This window comes from Haemaphysalis longicornis, unplaced genomic scaffold (genome assembly GCF_048455015.1).
Source record: "Haemaphysalis longicornis isolate Haplotype H1 unplaced genomic scaffold, Haemaphysalis longicornis Haplotype H1 scaffold_8, whole genome shotgun sequence".
Taxonomy (NCBI): Eukaryota; Metazoa; Arthropoda; class Arachnida; order Ixodida; family Ixodidae; genus Haemaphysalis; species Haemaphysalis longicornis.
The window spans coordinates 24,265,390-24,289,312 of record NW_027526445.1 but is presented as its reverse complement, the minus strand read 5'-3'; positions in this window follow the sequence as shown (position 1 = coordinate 24,289,312).

The window sequence follows — 23,923 nt, the reverse complement described above, 5'->3', positions numbered from 1 at the left end:
TTGGAGTGAGATTGCGAGAAATGCAGACAGTCGAGTCGACAATGCCGTCCAAAGTCAGGAAATGTGACCCATGGTGTGGTCTCCGCTTGTTCTTGGGGGGGCCTGGCAGGAGAGTGCACAGGCTGCACTACGGGCAAAATTATTGCCCTTCAAAGTACGTACAGTTGCAGGGTGACCAGAAGAGGCTGACGTCTCTTTGTGGCTGATGTTGCGAGAGGAGGGGGAAAGCTGGTGGAGCCACCCTTCCCTCCAAGAAGCTCCGACAGGCAGCTTGAGAGTCACTTAAGATGACCGAGCTCGTCGTGTGAATGAAAACGACTGCAATCGTCAGTTCTTCGGCAATTTGCGGGGATGTTGCGGTAGTTGATGTCCGGGTTTTCAGGGCTGATTTGGTAAGGGCAGTTGCAACTTCGTGCTGTCTCCACGGATACGAGCCGTCGTCTCTATACGCAACGCCCGGACGGCTCCCATAGATGTTGTCGTGGGCTTGACTCCGTGCTCTCCCCGGTTGGAGATCGGGGTGAATGTTCTTTGGTATTGGACGAACGCGTATAGCAGACCCCCAAGCCTCGGGGAGGACACGTAGAGCAGCAGGAGACGCTGGGTGCGTCAGTTGTAGGTGTTTTTGTAGGTAAGGCCCGCAAATGTCTGAGTGAGCCCGACACAATGGCTGGCAAGGTAGCCTTCAATTATTTTGAAACTGGGTTATGAAGCCCAAGTTGAAGTAGCCGATCAGTAGAGATGTTCATAGGTAGGCCCAATGCTTGTTTGATTGCCTTGCGTATGAGCTTGTGAAGGGAGTCCAGGTCTCATTTGGTGAGGCAGAGATATGGAGCAACATAGGTAACTCTAGATACAAGAAGTGCCCCAATCAGCCTGATCAAATCTTGCTTATTGATTCCCCGATGGTGGTTGGAGATGCGTCGGAACATGTGTGCGACATAAATGAATTTCTTGGATAGGTTGGAAAAGGTCAGATCATTTCGTGTGTTTCTTGTATCTTGAGACCGAGAATATTTTTTGAAGAGCTGGGCTTGGTATCCTGGCCTTCAAAATGTAAGCAAATGGCTTTAATATTTGGAGCTAGTGGGTGCTTGAGCCCAAATATTAGTTCCGATTTCTGATGTGTACATTGAAGATCCACCGGTGATGCGTAAAACTTAACTATGCCCGTGGCTTCTTGGAGAGCTTCTTGTGTGTTTCCTGAGAGTCAGTATCCGTCCATATGGTGATGTCATCTGCGTATGGAGCCTGATATATCTTGGAGGTGGTATCCAGTGGTTCGGGTAAGTCGAGTAGGGAAGATTGAAAAGCAGGGGGGCCGAAGAGAACCTTTCAGCGTGCCTTGATCACCAAGGGATCTATGATCGGACGTGAGATCGCCAACCTTGAGAATAGCGTGGCGTTGGGTAAAACAATCAGTAATGGAGGCGTAGACTTCATGACCACATCCAGTCTGATTGAGCCGGGCAGAATAGCTGAATGAAAGGCCTTATCGATAGCACGTTTTTAGGTCAAGTGCTAAGAAGGCTGGCGGAGAGTGACGGGTAGCCGGCGCCAACAGTTCTTCCTTCAAACACAGGAGGATGTTGTGGGTACTCAGGTGTTTCCGCAAACCGTACTTGGTATACGCAAATGGGCGTTTGTCCTAAAAAATGGTTCAAGATGTTGCAGAATAAGTCGTTCCAACAGCTTACAAACACAAGATGTGAGGGATATTGGGAGCAGGTTGTCTAGATGAGGTGGCTTGTGGGGCTTAGGTATGAAACACACCTCGGCATTCTTTCAAGTTGCCTTTCAAGTTCGCCAGAAGCCTGTGAGTTACCTGGTCTGGTCCGGGAGTACTACTTTTCGTGCACTCTTGTAGAGCACATTCAAATTCGTAAATGTTAAAATCCCTGTGAAATAGAACACTCGGTAGGCCTGTCTATGGGGGTGGGAAAACGTTCGTGTTCGGGTTAAGGTATATATCTTTTGAGCATTGTACAAGGGCCTTTGGGGAACCTTGAAACGAGTATATGGTCCGAATCATGCAGTTTAGATTCAATCCTGCCAGGTAGAGGTCGATGAAATATCTGAGTTAGCGCTAACTTTTACGTGTGGTTAGGATCTGTTGGAGACTATCGCATAGCTGAGACAATCCATTTTGATAGTTGCTTGGCATATTCTGTGGAGGTTTGATGCGGCAACTTTATAGCGAAGTGCGCGATTGTGGCGTTGTGGGCTTCATCGATTGGTGAGGCTCTGATGGGCCCCCTATGTGAACAAGTTTGGGGTTGACGCTAGGTGTTGGAGAGGACGTGGCGATGCCTTTGGTGTGCACCCGTACTGTCTGTATGATATCGTAAAATCAGGTGCCAAGGGGTTGAGCGGCATCAATTGAACGGGAGGAGGCAGCCTTTCGGAAGGCGTCCTCATTAGTTATTCGGCCAGAGAAGGTTTGACGTTCTATGGCGCATTCCTGATTGTGAGTTGAATAATGTCGTGATCAGAGCCCAAATTTTTTTGTGTTGCAGTCGAGATCAAATCTAGATTTTGGGCTAAAAATGACAAGTGGGAGTTGTGTCCCTGGCAGTATTTGTCCCCGTACGGTTGGGTGAGTCCGGGGTATTCAGCAAGGTAAGTTCAACATTTTCTGAGGTGCACTACGTGAAAAAAAGGAGAGTCACATTTTGGGAAAGAAAAAGGTTTTGTTTGGAAACTGAGATACTTCGCCATACTTTTGACGCTCTATATAATTTTATGATCCGTACTTTGCACGCATTCCTAGAACAAGATCAATGTTACGAGTTTTCTCATGATAAATAGGGTACCGTAGTGCTGCTTAGCGTTCAGACTAGTTCCGTGTTATAGCTAACATGTGGCGTATACGCCGACAGTTAAGAGGCGAAGAGCAGTGAATGAGATTCACGGACGACTGTCTTTCTGCTTAGGCGCCGACCGAATATTTTGCAGTAAACAACTGTTGATTGTTTATTGAGTAAACCAATTTGTTGGTACCTGGTTGCGGTACCTGGTTAGCGCAAACAGGGGCAGACTTAACACTTCATTTATGGCAAATTCCTCCTAGTGGACTGGATTCCTGACGAAGACTTCAAGGAGACCGTCATCGTCATTATTATTCTCATCATCATTAGAGCACACGAATAATGTTGGCTTTGCCTGAAGGCGTCTCGCTGTACGCTGCCAATGACGTCGCAAGTGCCCAAATACAATCTTTGCTTGAATATCCCGTCGTACTGCTTCATATTATATGCAGTGGAATTCCAAACAACATACCCTAAATGATAACGGCTTCCAGCCAACATGCACACCAAGAATAAAAGTGGCCCCGTATCTGCTGTTTTCATTGCAAATCTTGGCCAAAGAATATAGTCTTCAGTCGATATTTGAGAAGTAAATACCTGCCTTCGCTTTCCCGCTTTCCTCTGCCGTCTCACTCCTAACAAGAGAAACACGCTAAGGTTGTCTTAAGGTAATTTAGATTTACCGCGTTTACTGCTCCAGGACGGGTGCGTCTAGGCCAGCGCTTACGTAAAGCGGAGACGTGCGGGAAACGAGGCGCCCTACTTCAACGTTTGTAGAATCACCTTTCCTTACTTCACGTGCATTCTAAGCGGGACGTGGAACCTAGATAGGAACCTTTCGTAACTGTTGCCGTTTGATTTTTTAAATGCCACCAGGTAGCGCGGGCAACAGCCCCCGACGGTTTTCTGCAGTTCATGTAGTATTTTATAAGCTTGCTCAAAAACCAAGCATTCCTAAGTTTTTTTTTAAATAAAGGAACAGTTGAAATAATCATCACTCATGTGTTAAATTGAATCCTTATAATTGCATAATGTTTTGTTCTTCTTCAACAATTTTTACACCGGAATTAGATGTTGAGATTTGGCGGGGGGTATATGAGACTATTGGGCAATTTCCATTCACTTTTGTAAGCTGGCTAATACAAGTGGCAGACAGACATACAGACATACAGACCAAAAGTTTCCCGCTTAAGTAGCTCAAGAAAGACTATCGTCTTTACAAGAAGTAACCTGGCCCCCTTCCACCTCTCTATTGAGAAACTAAACTACATACCCCCCAACAAACATGTCTACAAAAGATAGTCCTTTATGTTTTGAACCATAGTGTTGTAGGTGTAGCGCCGTGTGGGCCAGTAGGTCAGAATTAACAAAGTAATCATCGTGATAGTCGATGTCGTCTCCGCATACGTAGCAGAACTGGGAAGGAAAAGACATGAGGAAAACTGATTCAAAATAAAAGGTTACAGGCCCCCCTTGAGAAAGGAGGTTGAGGGAGAGGGGTGGATGCGTTGTGGTTGCCTGAGGTGTAGAGATATTATTATCTGTCCTGATGAAAGTGGTATCATTAGAATGGTATATTGGGTTACAGTATGGCACGAGGTAACCGTTTAAATTGTTCCTAGACCACCTTGGACGAATAAATATGGCTGAAAACTAATCAATAATGTTATTCTCGCCTTCGTCTTTCCTTGGGTGTGAGCCGCCAATAGACAAAACAGTTATTGTCATCGCCACCATCGAGGGTAAGGACGGCAATAAAAGGAAAGAAATAAACGTTAATAATAAAGAAAGAAAAAGCATTTGCGCCGACATAATGTTTTCCTGGTAGTTTTGGTGCGGAGTGAAAGGACAGGTGTACTGCTCTGCTCGTTGCCGTCAATGTTTGCGCCAACTGGAGGGCGCCATATGACAGGGCCTTCACTCAAAACCTACGTTAGTTGATCAACTGAAAATTCCTGTCTTCCACATGAAGTGTCGGCAAACAAGAATGGTACTACGAGCCCCTTACTGCATCCTGAAGCGCTTCGTTTTCTAGCAAAAATCCTCGGGATCCACAAATGGCTCGCCTTGTCATTTTCATAGGTGCGAATTATGATGGAAAACTAAGGTTCAATACTTGTCGAGGACGTGATTACACGACAACCGCAACGAAAGTTGATAATGACACAGCACGTTCGTGCGGATATTTCCAACTGTATCCTCCCCACACGTTTTGTTCAAATTCTGTTAAAAAGTACCACGCATCATGGTTTTAAAATGATTATATATCTGCACGAACGTACATTGGCATGACTTATTGTTATTTGTTGGTTATTCAAAGTAGGAAGTCATCCCACCCTATTTTTTCCAGGCGGACGGTTGCCAAATCATTTTTAAGGCGTGAACATGGCTGGATGTGTTCGCGTGAGCGCAGATGCATCTTTTAGGTAAGCGATAGGTGCCATTCATTTTCATCTAAAAAATACTGTGACATAGCTTTCAATATAAGCGGTGGGTTTTAGGACTGGTCACTTAGGAAATTAAGGGATACAAGTAAAGGGAGAATAACTGAATGATCAATCGTATCCGCTCGCATTGCCCTGTTTATAGAGTGTGGCGAAAACTTGAGAATAAATTCAGCAATGGCAGAAAAAATCTCTATGGAAACCTCAATGGAAACGAATAAATCTCGAGTATTGCGAACGAGAAATGGTGTGGGTTAATAAGCTCTATAAGGAGCGAATAAGAATTAGACGTGAAAATGGACGGGATAGAATACACTCTAGAACACTACCACGTATACGTGCAGTCTTCCCGCGTGTCAGTGTTTTTACCTATGCATAAACGCGCTTGCCACTGTTACTCAATAGATTGACCTTATTGACACTTCCAATTTAAAAAAAGGAAAGAAAAGTTCCTGTACTTTGCACTTCCGTATGAACGGCGATGGTAGAGTGTGAAAACACTCGTATTGTAAGTTGGAGGCACGAGGTTCGAATCCTGGGCTGCCGGATACCCACCGGTTTCTCTAAAGCGTAGAAGAGTCCCTTGAGCCTCTGCATGCATTGGACGTGGGAATAAGAGCTTCGATAATGGCTACAAGCAGCAGTGCAAGGCCACGTGGGAGGTCCGTCCAACCTCTTCGGGCGAGGTCCAGGACCGCTTGGCAGCTATCCCGTCGGAAGCTTACAAGCGTCCCCTGTACTGCCTCGGCAATGGATAAAGGGCTTGTACACACTCTTCCACTTCGGCATACGGGGGAGGCTGCTGCTCCCAGACTTCAGCCGCTGGTTACCTACAGGAATAACAATGAGTAGAGGCGCCTTCCATGCGGGCGGATGCTGGAAACCGTAATACCACGTTGGACAGAGTCACTGGTAACAAAAAAGTGGTAAGTACTTCGGTACCGCTGGGACCAACCAGTAGCAAATTTGTACAAATATTCTTTGCACAGGGGATCTCGTGGTTGGGAAATTACCCGACTTCGTCAATAAATTCTGAAATGGAGGGATTCGTAAATTTAAACAACAGCGATGACTCAATTGTACGGTACTCGCCTCGTATGCGGGAGGTACCGGGTTCGAATCCTAATACCACCGGGCACATAATGGTTTTTTTTAATGGGTGCAGGCGTCCCTGTCGAATGCGAACCATTCAAAGTTGAATTCAGCCCTGAAAAGCTACCTTCACCATTGCGAGGGGCCCCTGACACTTGTCCATCTGGCGAGGTCCCCAGACATCATGCCGCGTTCGGCATTGCCGGGGGTGAGAGTGTGGCGGCATGTCCTGCCACAGGTGGTTGCGAGTTGAGCGTCCGCCGTGACTGTGGAATGCACCATGTGCATTCGCGTGCCTTGGTGGCGGCCGGGACCTTACCATAAATAGGTTCAAGGGACTACCCGGCCTGGTGATTAGCTCTTGTGTGGGACTACAACGCTTGCGAACTTCCCCCGGCTTGATCGGGAAATCGTTCCTATGACAGGGGCGGCTGCAGAAACGCAGGGACGTGTTTTTTTTAATCATGAGAGTTGAACACTTTTTTCAAAAAAGTGTTGAAATAATAATCTGTTCAGTGATAGCTGGGAAGAGCGTTTAAGTGTGGTTAACCAGCCTACCAAGCTAAAACTGAACAGGTTGACCATAGTTTCAGTGCCACATGAAGGAAAAACCCTGGGATTTTCCGAAGTATATCCGAGAAATCTTTAGAGGAACTGAAAATTTCATAAAAAGGGCATAACAAGGGTAACTTATAATGATTGGAAAGTGCAATATGAATCAGAAGTTTGTGTAAGTGACACCCAGAAATGTTGTTGAAAGAGATTATTCCTCTACCGTCCACCGGGTGACTTCTTTTGTTCTCACTCTTGCACTGACGCTGCGCCACGTCTCTTACGCTCCTCCCGTAATGAATGCAATCAATTATCAATACAATTAAATTCTTCTACGCTCGCCCTGCTTGCGCGTTGTCTATTCTGGCAACGCTTGTTTACCTCGCATGTCTTCTACGTCATTTTTAATTGCATCGGTTGTTTCCATAGCAGCTTTTAGTTCCCCCATCGCGTGTCACCAAGAAACTCAGCCCGGCAAAGCGTACATGGGCATGCACCTCGTGAGGTGTGCCATGTGTCACCCAGGCTTTCACATGGGCTTTATCCACATGTGGAGCTCGCAAAATAAATACCGATCACCCATGAGCGTGCGCCCATTGAGGAGTGCCCAGCGTCCGCCAGCACCTAACTTCCACAACAGCCCGGCCATCGTCCGTGGCGTGGCCCTCTCGTGTGCTGTTACCCACGGCAGTTCATCTACATTCACGCCTCAAGTGGAAAGCACAGACGCCAACTTGCGCTGGAGACGCCTTAGTGGCGAAGCCGGTTCTTGCGGGTGCTAGAGCGTGCTAACGTGGTTCACTTTGAAAGAGATGTAAAAGTCTGGGGACAAAATGATCTCTGCCTGCCAGTCCTGCCGAACTTTCAGTGACACGTTCGAAAATCCTTGTTAGATGCAAGGGAAGGGTCTTCGACGATGGCACAGAGACCACCAGCTCTGCTGTTTGTCCAGCCTTGCACCAGTACTGCAAGATGCGCAGTTGTTTTCTTAGCTATGGTGAAAGCCCACCAAAATCACACTATTAAAAAGGCGTTGGTCATGTACGTTGTGTACCTCCTTTGGCTTCCTGTAGGCTCAACGTTTAGATGGGCGTAGTAATGTAGAGAAATATGAGTGACAGCGGCCGTTCTTTTGCACTGACGCAAGCAGGTACTTACCTGATTTCTCGCCTACAGCAAGTTGAAACCAGGGACAGGAGGACCGGTAAACCAAAATGTTTCCTTAAAGGGACTCTGCAACACTCTTTGAGCAGTGCAAGTATACCTGCGCGACCTTTAAATTACACTGCCATAAATACCTGAGCCAAATATTACACGTGCACGTCAAGCGGTGAGCGAGCCAATCGCTCTGAAAGACGCCGAAAAATCAACCGCGCTCTCTTCAGTTCTCATCACGCACCCCTGGCATGGCCTAAACGACGTCATTGAAGCCATGGCTGTCCTATCGGCTGTCACTGGTCAACTTCGCGGGTAATTTCTTTCATTTCCGCTGTCGTCAGCGCTGTGTACGAACCTCTTCTATGCCTGAACTTGTAGGCCCAATTTCCAGTTTCTTTTGTGTTTTGAGTGTTTCAAGAATTTGAGTGATGAGCTCAAAACTTCACTTTCAACGGGACCACTCGTCAACAAACGTTTATTGCTTCAAATAGACCCTATAAGCCTGAGCGCTTGCTTTCGAGCCACACCAATGCGTGCTTTTTTGAAGCGCAAGACCGGAATTAGGCTTCTCTACGTTGCGGAGGAAAACTGAAACCTCGCCCGCCTGTCATTTATCGAAGGCCGCCGAAGGGAACGCCGCCACTCACCCCCTCTACGGGAGAGACCGCGCAGCTTTCATCGCGTTGTCCGCAGTCGAGTTGAGACTGAACGATTACGCACGATTTCTCATCGCGCGTAGTTTCGGTGATAGTGAGCAGATTTTCATGCTTTTGCGGGAGAAGATTGCTGGAACAATAAACTTTACCCCAAACTACATTCCTAGTACTCGATGGTAAGTGTTGCAGGGTCCCTTTAACGTGACCGAAGATAAATTAAGCTGTTTGATACCACTTGTGGCTTTTGATCTGAGTTTCACTCCAGCACACCCACCACTCCGTATTCGTCCATTTCAATGAACATGCACCACCGAAAGTTATATAATATTGTTGATAAAACATGGATATACTGTGCTCCTCTTGGCATACAGCCGGAAGAAGAATACAATAATAATTACAGGGACACGGATAATGTAAATGCTACATGGGTCACCAGAAATAACAATACACTACACTCGCGATAAACAGACCTACAAGGGACCGAAAAATAAGCTTCGTTTAACAGGAGTTATGTTTACTGAAACAGATGTGCGAAAGTTGAAATTTATGATCGTACACACTTTTAATACCCGGTCACTGAACACTAAGCACTACAACGAGAATGTAGGTGGTAGTTTTTCAGAACACAAGAAAACTACAACAGGATACGCAACATTAACAAAGTTGATTTGGCAACATTGGGTCGCTTTGCACTAAAGAATGCATCAATTATTTTTGTTAGAGTCCTTGCAACTGCATTTTCACGGCGCCTAGACTGCTTCATGATTGCTTACGAGCAATCGAATTTAGAAAACGGCAACGCTTTAAAGAAGCGCGAATAGCACAACGATGGCATGAACTAGGCGGCAAGAGCTGAGCCCTGTATCTTTCATCCCTGGAATCGAGACCGAACGACTGGAACAAGAACTGCGATGTTGTATTTGCTGCGCTAAAACGCCTGACCACTAACGAGACGAGGCTTACGAGGCCAACGAGGCTGCAAAACATGGAGGAAGAAAAAAAAACTAAACAGGCGGAGCGGTAAAAAGCTGATTCTCGTGCCACTAGATTTCAAGAGAAGTTCCATTTCTGGTTCCCTTTGTACAATGACACGAAAACATCAGTTCCGATTGCCGATAGCTTTTTTTAATATTATCTGAATACAAAACAAAACCAACTAGTTTGCAGGCGAGAGCTCTTCGATGTAGGCAGTGCGAAGCTCCGCCTTGAAAAATGGCTTGCACCTGGACCCCCCTGCTTCGGATCGTGCGTACCGTGGCACCACTGCGGCGGCCGTATGCACTATCCGAAAAACAAAATAATTATTCAGACTGACAACTTGACGTAAATGTTGTTTTAAAGTGCCTAATTCTTTATTTTTGTGCTTAATAAGTTATGCATTGCTATATTAACTCCGGTTATTAGGTGGCGATTGTTTCTGCGTCCGCCAATCTGCCTCGAACAATTTGCGCTTGTTCTGGCACTCCGGCACAATCAAGGTCGCAACTGAAGTATCAAATTTGGAGTCATCGTTTGGCCTACAGCTCATTGTATGCCAAAACTAATCTACTAGCTGCACAAGGGGCTCTAGATAATCAGTTTTAGATGGCATAAATCCGTGGAAGGGACCTATTTATTTTTCCCGCCTGAAGACCGAAGAGGACGCGCAGGAGACGCCAGCGCGTAAGCGACGGTTAACCCGGTGGCCGCATTTTTTTACTACTTTTGCTCCGTATGTATATAAACACTTGCATAGTTCAACACATTGGGCTCCTTTGGCATAACAAATTTACGAAAGCACTCAACTGCCATTTTTCGCCTAGGCCCTCGAGCGGCGAAGCAAATTGTGTAGTTCATTTTGCCACCAAAAGATGGCGACGCTGTAAAACAAGATCCACAGCAGCGGACCAATCGTGGGGACGATTTTCGATACATGGTGGAGTTTCGCAACTTCTATATCAAGTAACTCTGTTTACAATGTACTGTTGCATTTAAGCGGGAATTTAAGCGATTTCCGTTTGTCGAGATTCTACTGTAGTTCGAATGGTTGCAATCGAAAACTGTTTCTCAGGCACCAAACCATGCTCACAACACAAAACATCACACCATATATGCCAGACCACTTTCAACAATTAACCAGCATTACACTCCACCACAAAAGATTTTGCCCTGAGCGCTAAAGGAGACATTGAATACATTGCATGAGTAGCAAGCTTATAAAACCAGTATATAGAAACCATATTTTATAAAAATTGCCTAATTTATGTCTACATAGTGAAACACTAAAAAAGTTTTTTGCGATTCAGTTCAAACTTTCAAAAATAAATAAAAAAAGGCCATTTTTCTTTTATATAAATTAAGGATAAGCATAGTTTTTCCTAAAACAACAAACGAAATCTAAAAAAACAATTATAGTTACTAGAAGCACTGCTCCGGGAGGGATGTTTTGCATCACGGACGCTTGTACCAGGAAGCCTTTTGACAGTCTTTGGTTTCCCGTGCCAAGCGTGTGCTGTGGTGTTTCCACAGTGATCGGCAGCTCGCTTTTCATGCATTCACGGCATGGCCTGGGAAATTCGTCTCCAAAATGTCACGTAAGCTTCTCTCCGGAAAAGAGTCTTAGGGAGTTGCTGTGCTAAAGAGAAGCGGAATGGGACTCTGGAAACAGAATTACTTTTGGTCTTTCCGTAAGCTTATTACCGAGCGAGAAAAGCCAACTTTGAAGGTATCGTAATCCTTTGAAGGTATCGTGGAAGACGCGATACTAAATTTTGCCGTACGGATCCGAAGAGGAGTTTCATTACATGTCAGAAGTAGCATGAAGGTGTAAAAATTTAGATATCACCGCCGTCTGTAAATACATACGCGTGACAGCGAGAAGTATACTGATATATTGCTGATGTAAGTCATGTTTTATCAGCCTGATTGCGAAAGAAATCCTGTTTCCTGTTACTCCTCAAACGATGACCTGGGAACAAAAACATTCCCGCGGCAAATATTGTTTAGAATACTATCACGCGGATAAGTCATTTAGATGAAATGGAGCCGTTCTAGCGGCATCATCATGAAAGTAGCGCGAAGAAGGCGGTACAACGTTTGTCTGCTATGAGAAAAGTGTAGGCCTGCTATGTTTTACTGGGCCACAAACCAGTATGCAATTAAAAAAATCGGTTTTGTTTTTTGCAGTCGTTTTGACTGCGCCCAAAACAATATCATTTTGTGCCCCGCACTCGTTTGGCTTCGCTCCCCACCACGTTCTTTGGGTGGATTAGGGGCGATGGTAGAGGTCTAGTAAGAGTTGCCAGATCTCCCGCTCGGGTAAGTGTCCAAGTAGCACTCCGCTTCGAAACTCATGGTGGGAGCAGTATTCTGTCCAGGGGTTAAAACGCTAGCGCTTAAGACGGCCCGTGGTCACAGACCACCCGTGATCACGGCCGTTCATTTGCACTGACGCAAACGGATGCGCACCTGTTTTCTTGCCCGCGGAAAGTAGTTGAAACCAGCGACACAAGGACCAGTGTACCAGAATGTTTGCTTATAGTTTCCGAATATAAACTGTCATGTTTCGTTTCCCTTTCGACTTTGCACCCGAGTTGTACTGCAGCGCACCCAACAGTGTGTAGTCGTTTATTGCAATGGACATGTACGAGCGAAAGTTTTATATTGTCGATAATAAACCATGACCACACTGGGCTCCTCTTGGCTTACACCCGAAAAAAGAATATAATAATAACCACCACAGAGACGCCTCGTAGGTAAATGCTACAATGGTCGCCAAAATTGTCAATAGTTCCAATTCTCGAAAAAGAAGATAATTGTTTTCAGGCAGGAAACCATTCTCTATATACGCTGCGTCATATCCGTACACCAATACTTTTACTACTGCACACTACTTGAACCACTATTTTTCTACCACGAGTGGACGGGGCACTGAATAGCAGGCGGATAAAGGAGAGCTGAAGGAATTACCACGTATATAACAAACTTTAAAGCTTCCCTCATTCACGTCAATGTGGGTAATCTTAAAAGTATTTTTGTGCATGTTATAAAAAATTGCAGCGATGTCGGCAAGTCGTGCAGTGTTCTTCTGACCTACAGTACGGTTAGAACCAGTTGTTACTAAAACGTCATAAACAAGGCAAAAGAAACATTCCCCGCTACACCAACCGCGGTCTCCGAATTGACGTTTTGCGTCGCGCACGCGGGTAAGCAGAAGTCGTTTGCCAGTGTTGTGTGTCTCATGTGTAGTTTATCTAGACACGAGCCAGTGTACTTTATGTTAACTTATAAGCATAAAACAGGCGAGAGCTATTCTTTTCAGTGCAAGACGATTTCCCACTCCACCCGATATGTGTATATATGTAATTCACAGGTGCAGTTTGTAGATACCGTCCAAATCTTGGGAGTTTTTTTTAATATGACCAGGAGATGTTACATTGAGACTCAGCTGACACTGGGTATTTTGGCAAAGTGCACCGGAATTGTCGCGAAAGTTCGGTCTTTTGTGCCTGAGCATATAAAATAATAATTGACGACGCACTTTTTGTATCGCCCATAAATTGCTGTTTCGTTGTTAGGGGTATCAACACAAAAACAAATCCTAATAAACTTACATGCTTCAGAAGAAAGCCGCAAGATATATTACAAACGTAGACTATCTCGCTCACACGGAAGGAGTGTTTACTCGTTTCTAGATATCACCTATGTATAGTATGTGCGAATAGTATTTAGCTGTAAAACATCACCGATATATCTGGCACAACGAACTTACTTTTTTTGAAATACGCTGTCGGAGACAAAATCTCTAAAAATATTCTTTTCGCAAAAAACAAATTTCTCAATATACTTTCTCTCGTACAATGTACGGACAACAAATGCTCCGGCATACCCTGCCGTTTTTTTTAAATAAATTATTGTAAAAGGTTGTAATTCCTGAAAAATGTTCGCAAGTTGACCCTAAATGTGCATTATCTCTCTAGTCTTTTCATTTGTATTGTTGTGTTTAAATATTTTCATTTCTTTCTATGTCGTCAATCGTACCTGCAATGAGCGTTTTCCCTGTTAGTTTTATGCTGTGTTGTTCCGGCTTTGTTTTTATGATTTCTTATGCTTTATTCGTAAATTCATCTGAGATTGTATTGTTCTTGCAACATTCAGGAAAAGAATGTCATATATACTCTATGCGTTTTTCCTATGGGATTTGTAGAAAAGAACTCTGGCATCCCTTTAGTGTTTAATTTTCACTTTTTGCCTGGGCCTACCCGCATCGTTCTTTTGGGCGATGTAAATAAAACTAACTTTGACTTAATTTTAGCGGGCGCTTCGGGATTTATTCGGTAATGGGCAGCTCGTTTTTCACGTACACCGCGGCCCCTGACGTCAACCCCCGAAATGTTACGGATGCTTCACTTCGGAAAAGGGAGAGGAGGAGTTGCTGTGCTGTTTTTTGAGTTATTGAGAAGCTGAAAAGGACCTGGATCGAGGAAATTTTAGGTGTCTTTCTGTCAGCTCAATAACGTGCTATGAAAGCCAACTCTCCCATGTTGTCCAGTACCTCTCAATGGAATGTAGATGTCTTGAAAGAAGTGATAGTAGTGTGTGTCCCTACAACCGGAAGCCGAGATTCCTTTACTTTCATAAGTAACCCTGGAGGTGTACAGATTTACGGGAATTATCGTCGGCTGTAAATACATGAGCATGAACGGGAGGGGTATACGTAAAAATAACTGATGTACCTCGTGTTTATCCGCGCGATCCAGAAAAAATCACACGATGTTTTACTGCTCGACTTACCAACTAGCTTTAATATCACTTACCGTCGCAACTCCCCGCAGTGGATTCGGCAGCGGCGGCTGCTTTCTGATGGAGGCTAAAAGAGAAAACGCCCATGAGTACGAAATTTTGGAACAGGTTAAAGATCCCCAGGTGGTAAAAATTAACCGAGAGCCCTCCACTACGGCTCGCCTGGGTGGCGTCGGCGCGTTAAGCCCTACAATTACCCGTTATCGTCGCAGATATTGCGGATGAAACTATCAGTCGTTTATGTAATGAAGATAAAATGTAGCTGTCTTTAACAGACAAGATATTTTTAAGCTTGAGTTTCAGCCCTGCGGCGCGTCGCTGAAAAATCGGTGTATCAAAGTGGAGAGGAGAAATGTTGGGCCAAGAAGTGTGAGTGGAAGACGCCAGGAGGCAAAAATCCCAAGAGGAGGTGTGGGTGTGCGCGACGTGGTGCAGATGTTCTGGATGCAAGCAAAGTCCGCCGTCGTCAAAACCTCGGTGAATCAAAGCGGAGAGGAGGAAGATGCTAGGCCAAGTACAGTCAGGGGCAGAGGTGAGGAGGTAATGAACACATGGGCACGTATGGGGAGTTTCGGTTCAAGGCGCAGATGTTAGACTGGGGAAGCGTGCTTCGGGAATTGGCTGCCCGTAGTGATGACGTAAGCTCTGTCGTCCAGGTGTTATACTAATTGATAAAGACCGTGTGCACTCGGCATCGCTATCGGCATCGGCAATTGGTATCGGATCTACCGATAAGATGCGTAGTCGTAAGAAAATGCTCTTTTCCGGAAAAAAAGGGCAGCGTCGGCGAGGGGAGCCGGGTAGCCGATTGTGAGTGTTTCAAGCGGCGTTACTTTAAGCTATAAAAGGCCAAGTTAGATCTAGATAAGACCACCCCTCCGCGGTTTACACAGTCTTCGCATCTGACTTTTGAAGGTGGCTTCATTATTTTCTAAGTCATTTCAAAAGGCAGCCCGGCGATTTCTACAATGATAAAAGTGTAGGGCTTCCAAGTTTTACGAGCTCGTTAATCAAAACGTATGCTAACAGCGAATAACAAACAGCAGGACTTTGTTTCATGCACTCATTTGGACTTCGCCCTTGGCAATCGCGTTTCGTGTCTTGCCCTAGTTTGTTACGCTCCCCGCCAATGTTCTCAGCCTGGATTGGGGGCGAGGGTTGGGGTCTAGTATAAGCGTTACCAAATCTCCTCCCAGGTAGGTATATAAGCGGCAGTCTTGCTTCGGAGCTGAAGGTGATGGCAGCCTTTTTGCACCAGCAGTCACAACACTCGCGCTTACAGACTACCTATGGTCACTGTCAGTAATGAAGTGCTATAATAGTTTTATCATGGAACACATTTTTGGCGCGTGGTTATTGATTTACCTACGCAAAACCGACTACAGCTTGTGTGCTGATATAAACGAACACTGATCCCTTTGGCTGGACAATTTGCCACATATACTCTAGAGTTGTCCGGTGCGCTGCATAGCGTGGACATGAATAGACCACGCCAGAAAATCATTCTCAGGAAAGCCAATGGACGTGGGCCAGTTTTCCGGCCGAGCGGCAATTTGTTGAAGAAAGTGACACATAAAAAGAGATTCCATGCCAATAACAACCAAAAAAGATTCAGGCAGACACCTAAATCTGCTGACGTCTGGAATGCCAAAAGCCTGAAATTTGGATAGTGAGCTATGCTATTTTTAAATTCTCATGGTAGGCCTCTCGTCTTTAAGTATGCAGATATGTGTCTTTGGTGTTCTTTGCGTCATAATTGTTATGGTGATTTCAGCTGGTTGTGCTTATAAGTATTATTGAGGGAAATGTCTCAGGTGCACTCAAATGTCTCACTCATATACTGAGGCAGATTTCACAGGTGTTACTGAGGTAGAGGTCTCGGAGCCCATCGCTGTAGAGACATCACCTTCCGCTACAGCGTAAGCAGTGGAGCTGTTGTGTCGTCTAATTTCTGCCTTCATTACCAATTTTAGGTTGCATCGTTGCTTTGTCTCTGTTACTGGGACTGACAGGCTTGGACAATAGACATTTTCGGCCCCAGAAATACTCGATCTTCGCAAGCATGCTTTGCCGCTTTTGAAACTAGCAAGCTCCAATTCTCCAGGGGTCATCCCTCAGTGCAATTGTGTCCTTTCATTACAACTATCATGTTTGCTTTTCCTTTAACGCTAACGCCATTTTCAGAGGGGCATCATCAGAAGCAACAGCATCTAATGAATCATTTTCCCTTAAATAAATTTGAAAACATTATGGCAGACAAAATAATATGGTTCTGGTGTGAATCGTACTTCGCAACTTCCCTCTTTGCGACACCGAGGTGGCTGAGAGACATGGCAGCCTCTAACACTAAGCGATTTATAAGTGCGTCCGGTAAAAGGTGCGCTGTACTCTTCGTATAACACATACACACCACAACCCCCCGGACGCCCGCGCGCACTCACGTACGCACGCACGCACGTACAAACACGCCAACACTATTTGATTTCTGTCCTGTAACGATCTAGGGATCCTTACTTGTGAATGCTTTTGAAGTAAAAGAAAATAAATCCAACTAAAATGCACAACGAGAAGATCTCCACCTAACAATAATTAAAGCAACTTTGTTTTATATCCAAAATGCGCGCAATATCTTCGGTCTCACTCTGGTATCACCTGCATACGAAACTCGATAATCCAAAGCTAACAGAACGGTAAGCTGGTGTTTCTGGAATATGCCGTGCTAAACGCAAACATATTGAACGGGGATATCAATATGCTCATTTAAACTATTCAGGTGACAGTAGCGATGCAAAAATCAAAATGTCAAATGTTACAAGCGAACTTCGGCAGCTGTCGGACCACCTCTAGCAGCTCGTGTGAATCTCTCGGTATTTAGAGGGGCAGCTACATCACTAGGTGCATTGCCTAGTGCCACATGCCCGTTGCGTGGTGCATTCTTTTACGGTATTGACAATTTTCCAATCACCCGCCGCGGTGGTTGAGTGGCTAAGGCGTTGCGCTGCTGAGTACGAGGTCGCGGTTTCGATTCCCGGCCGTGGCGGCTGCTTGTCTGGTTGAGGCGAAAAGCAAAAAAAAAACAAATACGCCCGTATGTGTGAGACTTCAGCGCACGTTGAAGATCCCCAGGTGGTCCAAATTAATCCGGAGCCCTCTTTACGGTGCGCCTCACCGCCTGCGTTGCGTCGGCTCGTTAAACCCCACAATCAATTAAAATCGACAATTTCCCAATCAGGTGATTCTTACCTCCTCTGCAGGAGTGCATTGTTTCTAGTTGGAGCGCTTTTTTAGGAATGTTTCTTTGCCGTTAGGGGGTTCAAGAATTCTTATGAAAACGATAGCCTCTCTCATCTACGTATTATCCGGGAAAACGAATATCACGATAAAAGTATGCGTGATAGGCTACCTGACTTTACTGGAAAAAAGAGAACCCGTAAAAGTCAATATCTGCGTGTTGAGTTTAACGACACTTCAAGTATGCAGTAAAGGTGTGCAGATTATCCTGAAATAATATTCCCCACGGAGAGGCAGATTTTTGACACTTAAGATACGGACATTACCATCCGAGAGCACACGCGCACAGTGATCAAGTGATTCGAGAGCGCACAGTGATCAAGACCTGATGATAAGAAGCCTCGCATGACTCCGAATGTAAAGAATAATAATTTTAATTGCAGCGTAGATTTCATGCAAGACGCTTGATAGATTTACGGGTGCTCCTATTATTCATTCCTAGCTGCGTCGTACACAACACCTGCGCAAACACTGCCTATTTTATGAGAACACCACAATACAAGGCGGTTTAGACCAATCTTCTTGTCTATTAGGTTGTTATCAATATTTTGGTGCAGAAGTTGTGTAATGTCACAGTTCTTATACTCCGAAAAGGGCACAATGAACTCAAGACGAAACCTTGTTCCGGTGAGGAAGAAAAAGAGGAGCCACACTGCTCCGGCTTCTTCCCAACCACTTCAGTGTTGTGTTCCTTGCGCAGACCTATGCAGGCACTAGTATGGCGTGCAAGCGTGCCCTTCTTTTCACCTATGCCGTCATGAATGCGAAAATCACTTTCCCTGAAACAAAATTTCACCATTCTATGCAAGTGGACGAAAACCCGAGGCGAAATAATGTTAACACAGTGAACAGGTTGGGGGGCACATCATTTGCTGTCTTAGGTTTTTCTTGAGTTGCCCAGAAGGCACAAGCAGTCAAGTGATGATGTTGAAATCCACAAGGCGTTGCGAGGGTTAGAAAAACGTGCGGTGCTCGTCGGTGCGACAAAATGTGGTGTATAACGCTGCATGATTTCTTGAAGTGCTAAGCAAGCAAGTTCTGCATTTCAGAGATTTTTTTCAGTTTTATGGGGTTTCCTTGAACGTACGTGTTTTCTTGCGACCACGTAAAACTCGTATCAGTGGGGTTTTACGGAATACGCTCATTCGCAGGTATATACCTGGAGACGGGCAGCTGACAACGAACACGGCTGCACCCGAAATCCGTATTCGTTTACCTAATGTTATAAATTACTCGATTACGTTTGGGGGAGGCTAATGAGAGTTGTACACAGTGGACCACGCGACACAGTTATGTTCGTTCATTGTAGAAAAAAGGGGCGCACTTGTCGTTCGGTTCCTGGCCCGTGTTTGCAGTCCAACTGGAACTTAAATTTTAGTTTCACTTTATGATCATATCTGCTTGGATCCTACGCAAAATGCTCCAGGACATTCTCACACATAAAGAACTACATGAATGGTTCGCATTTGGCGTAACCAATTACAATCAAAATGTATGCTGTGGTCTGTGGTAGTGTTAGTAGTAGTAAGAAACTTTCTTGTGCCATAAAGTAGGAGTGGTTATGTAACCCGGGAATCCAAGTGGTGACCGAGTAAAAGATGCCCTTGACGCCAGAAGTTGCTGTGCGTCGAGGTGGTCTCTGGTAATCACGTTTCCCTGCAGATCAGGGGCGGGAAGACTGCAGGGAAAGAGTAAGATGTCGGGGCATATGCACACTCTCATGAAATGAGGGTTAGTCGGCAAGGCTTACAGCAAAAAGTGCATTCGGATTCAAATAAAGCAGAAAACTTGAGGTCTAAGTGAATGCGATGGGGGAAGGTATTCGTTTGGATGTGACGAAGAGTGGTTAATTGTAATTTATTCAGCTTGGAGTAAGGTTTAGAGAAACACAGTCGGTCGAGTCCATAATACCTTCTGATGTCGTGAAATGTGACCAATGGTGTGGTCTCCGCTTTTTCTTCGGGGGATTGGGAGAAGCGTGCACAGGCTGGTTGATGGGAAAAAATTTTTCCCCTTCACCGTGGGCGGGTCATCAGACGAGGGTGATCATTTCTTGCTGCTGATGCTGCGAGAGGAGGTGGAAAGTTGGTGGAGCCACGCTCCCTGCTAAGAAGCTCCGGCAGGCAGCTTGAGAGTCAGTTACGATGACCGAGCTCGTCGTGTGAATGAATGAGAGTGCACTCGTAAGTTCCTCAGCAATCTGGGTGGATGTTGTAATAACTGAAGCCCAGGTTTTCAGGGATAATTTGGTAGTTGCAGGTGCAACTATGTGCTGCCCGCCAGGATACGAGCTGTCGTCTATATACGCAACATCCGGACGACTCCCATAGATGTTCTCGTCGGATTGACTACGTTCACTCCCCAGGTGGAGATCAGGGTGCATGTTCTTTGGTATCGGCGGAACCCGTTTAGCAGACTTCCAAGCCTCGGGGAGGGCAAGAAAAGCAGCAGGAGACTCTGGGTGCGTGAGTGTTAGGTGTTTTAGTAAGGCAAAGCCTCTAGATGTTTGAGTTAGCTGGACATGATGGCTGGAAAGCTCGAATTGATTTATTCTTTAAACTGTTTTAGCAAGCCCCAGTTCAAGCATCCCCCGAGTAGAGGTTTTGATACGCAGGCCCAATTCTTGCTTGAATCCCTTTCGTATGAGCCTGTCAAAGGAGTCCAAGTCTCCTTTGGTAAGGCAGAGTTATGGAGTAACATAGGTAACTCTAGAGATTAGAAGTGTCTCAATCAGTCTTATCAAATCTTTCTTATTTATTCCCGAGGGGGCTAAGAGATGTGTCTACAAGTGTGTGCGACTTGAATGAATGTCTTGAATAGTGTGAAAAGGTCAGAGCGTTGCGTGTGTTTGTATCATAAGACCGAGAATATTGATTGAACAGCTGGGCTCGGTGTCCTGGCCGCCCAAATGTAAGAAAATGGCTTCAATATTTCAGCTTTTTGGTGCTTGCGCACATTTATTATTTCCGATTTCTGATGTGTACATTGAAGACCCACCGGCGATGCGTAAGATGGCACAATGTAGGTGGCTTCTTGGAGAGTATTTTGGGGGTTTCCGTTGAAATCAGTATCCGTTTATTCGGTGATGTCATCTGCGTATAGAGCGTGACGGATCTTGGAGATGGTATCCAGCGGTTTGGGAAAGTGGAGTAGAGGTTTGAGAGAATGGAGTAGAGTGGAGTAGAGGAGTAGAGAAAGTGGAGTAGAAGATAGTAGGGTACAATATAGAACATTTTGGCATGCCTCGATCACCAAGGGCTATACGATCTGACGGGAGATGATTAGCCTTGATGATAGCTTGGTGTTGGGTTAGACAATCAGCAGATAAAGGCGTAGACGCGATGGCCACATCTACTCTGTTTAAGCCGGGGCAGAATAGCTGAATGTAAAGCGATATCGAAAGCACCTTTTATGTCAAGTGCTAAGATGGCCCGTGGAGAGTGACGGGTAGCTCGTGTCAAGAGTTCTTCCTTCAAAAAAAGGAGAATGTCGTGGGTACTGAGGTGTTTCCGGAACCCGTCCATTGTATTCGGAAACAGGTGTCTGTCCTCAAAAAATGGTTTAGGACGTTTAAGAAAAAATTGTTCTTCCAGCTTACCCACACAGATGTGAGGAGTATCGGGAGTAGGTAGTCTAGATGAGGTGGCTTGTTGGGCTTAGATATGAAACGTATCTTCACGTTCTTTCATTGGGAAGAAGGCGATCAGAGGCCCCGTGGGTAATAATGTGGCGAAGTAGGTGATCTAGACAGCTGCCGTACAAGTTCGCCAGAAGCCTGTCATTTACGTGGTCTGGTCCGGGAGCGCTACTTTTCTTGAAATCTGGTAGAGCTCATTCAAATTCGTTAGTGTTAAAATCCCTGTCAAATAGAACATCCGGTAGGCCTGTCTATTAGCGTGGCAAAACATTCGTGTTAGAGTTGAGGTAAAAGTCTTTTAAGCATTGTAGAAGGGCATTGGGGAACCTTGAAACGAATGTATGGTGCGAATAATGCTGTTTAGATTCAATCCTGCTAGGTAGGGGGTCAACCAGATCTCTGAGTTAGCCCCAGGTTTTACTTGTGGTTAGGGTTTCTTGGAGACTATCGCATAGCTGAAGCGAATCCTATTTTGATAGTTGCTTGGCATATTCAGTGGCGGGTTGATGCGGCAACTTTATGGTGAAGTGGGCGATTATGGCGTTGTAGATTACATCGATTGGTGAGGTTCTAACGGGCCCCCTAATGTGAAAAGGTTTGGGGTTGACGCTGGGTGTTTGACCGGACGTGGCGATGTATTGGTGTGCGTCCGTACTGTCTGTATGAGATTGTCAAACCAGGTGCCAAGCGGATGAGCGGCATCAGTTGAGCGTGAGGAAGCAGCCTTTCGGAAGGTGCCCTCATTAGTTATTCGGCCACAGAAGGTTGGGTGTTGTATTGCTCATTCCTGATTCTGAGTTGAACAATTTCGTTATGAGAGGCCAAAGCTTTATGAGTTGAAGCCCAGATGACATTGAGATTCCGATTTAGAGATGATAAGTCTGGAGTTGTGTCCCTGGCAGTATTTGTGCTCGTACGGGTGGGTGAGTACGGGTTATTGAGCAGGATAAGTTGAACATTTTCTGCGGTGCACCACGTGAGTAGAAGGGGAAGCCCATTTTGTGACATGACAAAGTTTTGTTTGGAAATCGACATACTTTACGATACTTGGTACGTTATATATAATTCCATTTATGCTACAACTCACACAGTGCACGATGAAGATCAATAAAACGAGTTTTGTTATGGTAAATAGGGTCTGGTAGCGGTGAATAGCCTTCAGGATAGTTGCGTGTTATATCTAACGTGCGGCGTCTACGCGGACAGTTAAGAGGTGCAGAGACGTGAATGAGATTCGCGGACGACTGCCTTCTGCTTATACCGACCGCCGAATATTTTCCACTAAACTACTGTTGATTTTTTAATCCTTATCACTAGAACAATTTGGCCTTACGTGGTTGCTACACTACATCTGCTTATTGCGCGTACCCGATCGGTTCTCCTGCCAAGTTATTTCGACTATCGGGAACGTTTACGCTCTTCAATGGCTTCCCTGGGAACTCCTCCGCTGTGCGAAATACCACTGCCTACCCATGCCATGCTTGAAGTTGAACTGCTCAACAAGACCAAGCGACCGCAACTCCGTTGTTACATGATGCGTGGGACTAGGCGGATTGGCTCCCGTTGTGGCGTAATATAGGGCGACTCTTTTGCGCGCGAATCTGCGCCAGCTACGGACTGGTGGCTCGAGCAATCTACCTATACCGCCAAGAGTGGCACACTTAACACTATCTATGGCCAATTGACCATGATCATCATTATTATTCTCATCATCATTACCAAACATGGCATTTTGGCTTTGCCTGAAGACATCTCAGTGTACGCAGCCAACAATGGCACAGGTCCGCGAATACAATCTTCGCTTGAATATCCCGTCGTACTGCTCCATATAATGTGCAGTGGAATTCCAAGCAACACAACTTTGATGATACAGGCTTCAAGCCAACATGCTAACCCAGAACCAAAAGTGCACGCGTATCTGCTATTTTCGTTGCAAATGTCGACAAAAGACAATAGTCTGCCACCGACTTTTAAAAACTAAATGCCTCCTTTCGCTTTCCAGCTCACCTCTTATGCTGTTCCTCGCCTGTCGCAATCCTGCCAAAATAAACGCACTAGAGGTTTGTTCAAGTATATTTAAATTTTCCACGTTTCACTTCTCCTGGTATTGTGCGTCTCATCCAGCGCTGCCGTATACACGTGAAAAAAGCCGCCTTACTTCAATGTTCATTGAACCACATTTCCTTACTTTACGTGACTTCTAAGCGGCAAGTGGAACCTACATATTGGAACCTTTCGTAACTTACCGTTTGATTCTTCAAATGCCGCCAGGTAGCGCGGGCAATAGCAGGCGACAGTTTTCTGCAGTTGATGTAATATTTCTTAAGGGTTCGCAATAACCAAGCATTCGTGAGTTTTTTGATAAAGGAACACTGCAAATAAATATCACTCATGTGCTCATTTTAAGCCCATATTTGCGTAATGTCTTGTTCTTGTTCAACACTATTGGCAGGAATAAACTTTAAACCGGACTTAGACGTTTGGTTTTGCCTGTGGGTATATAAG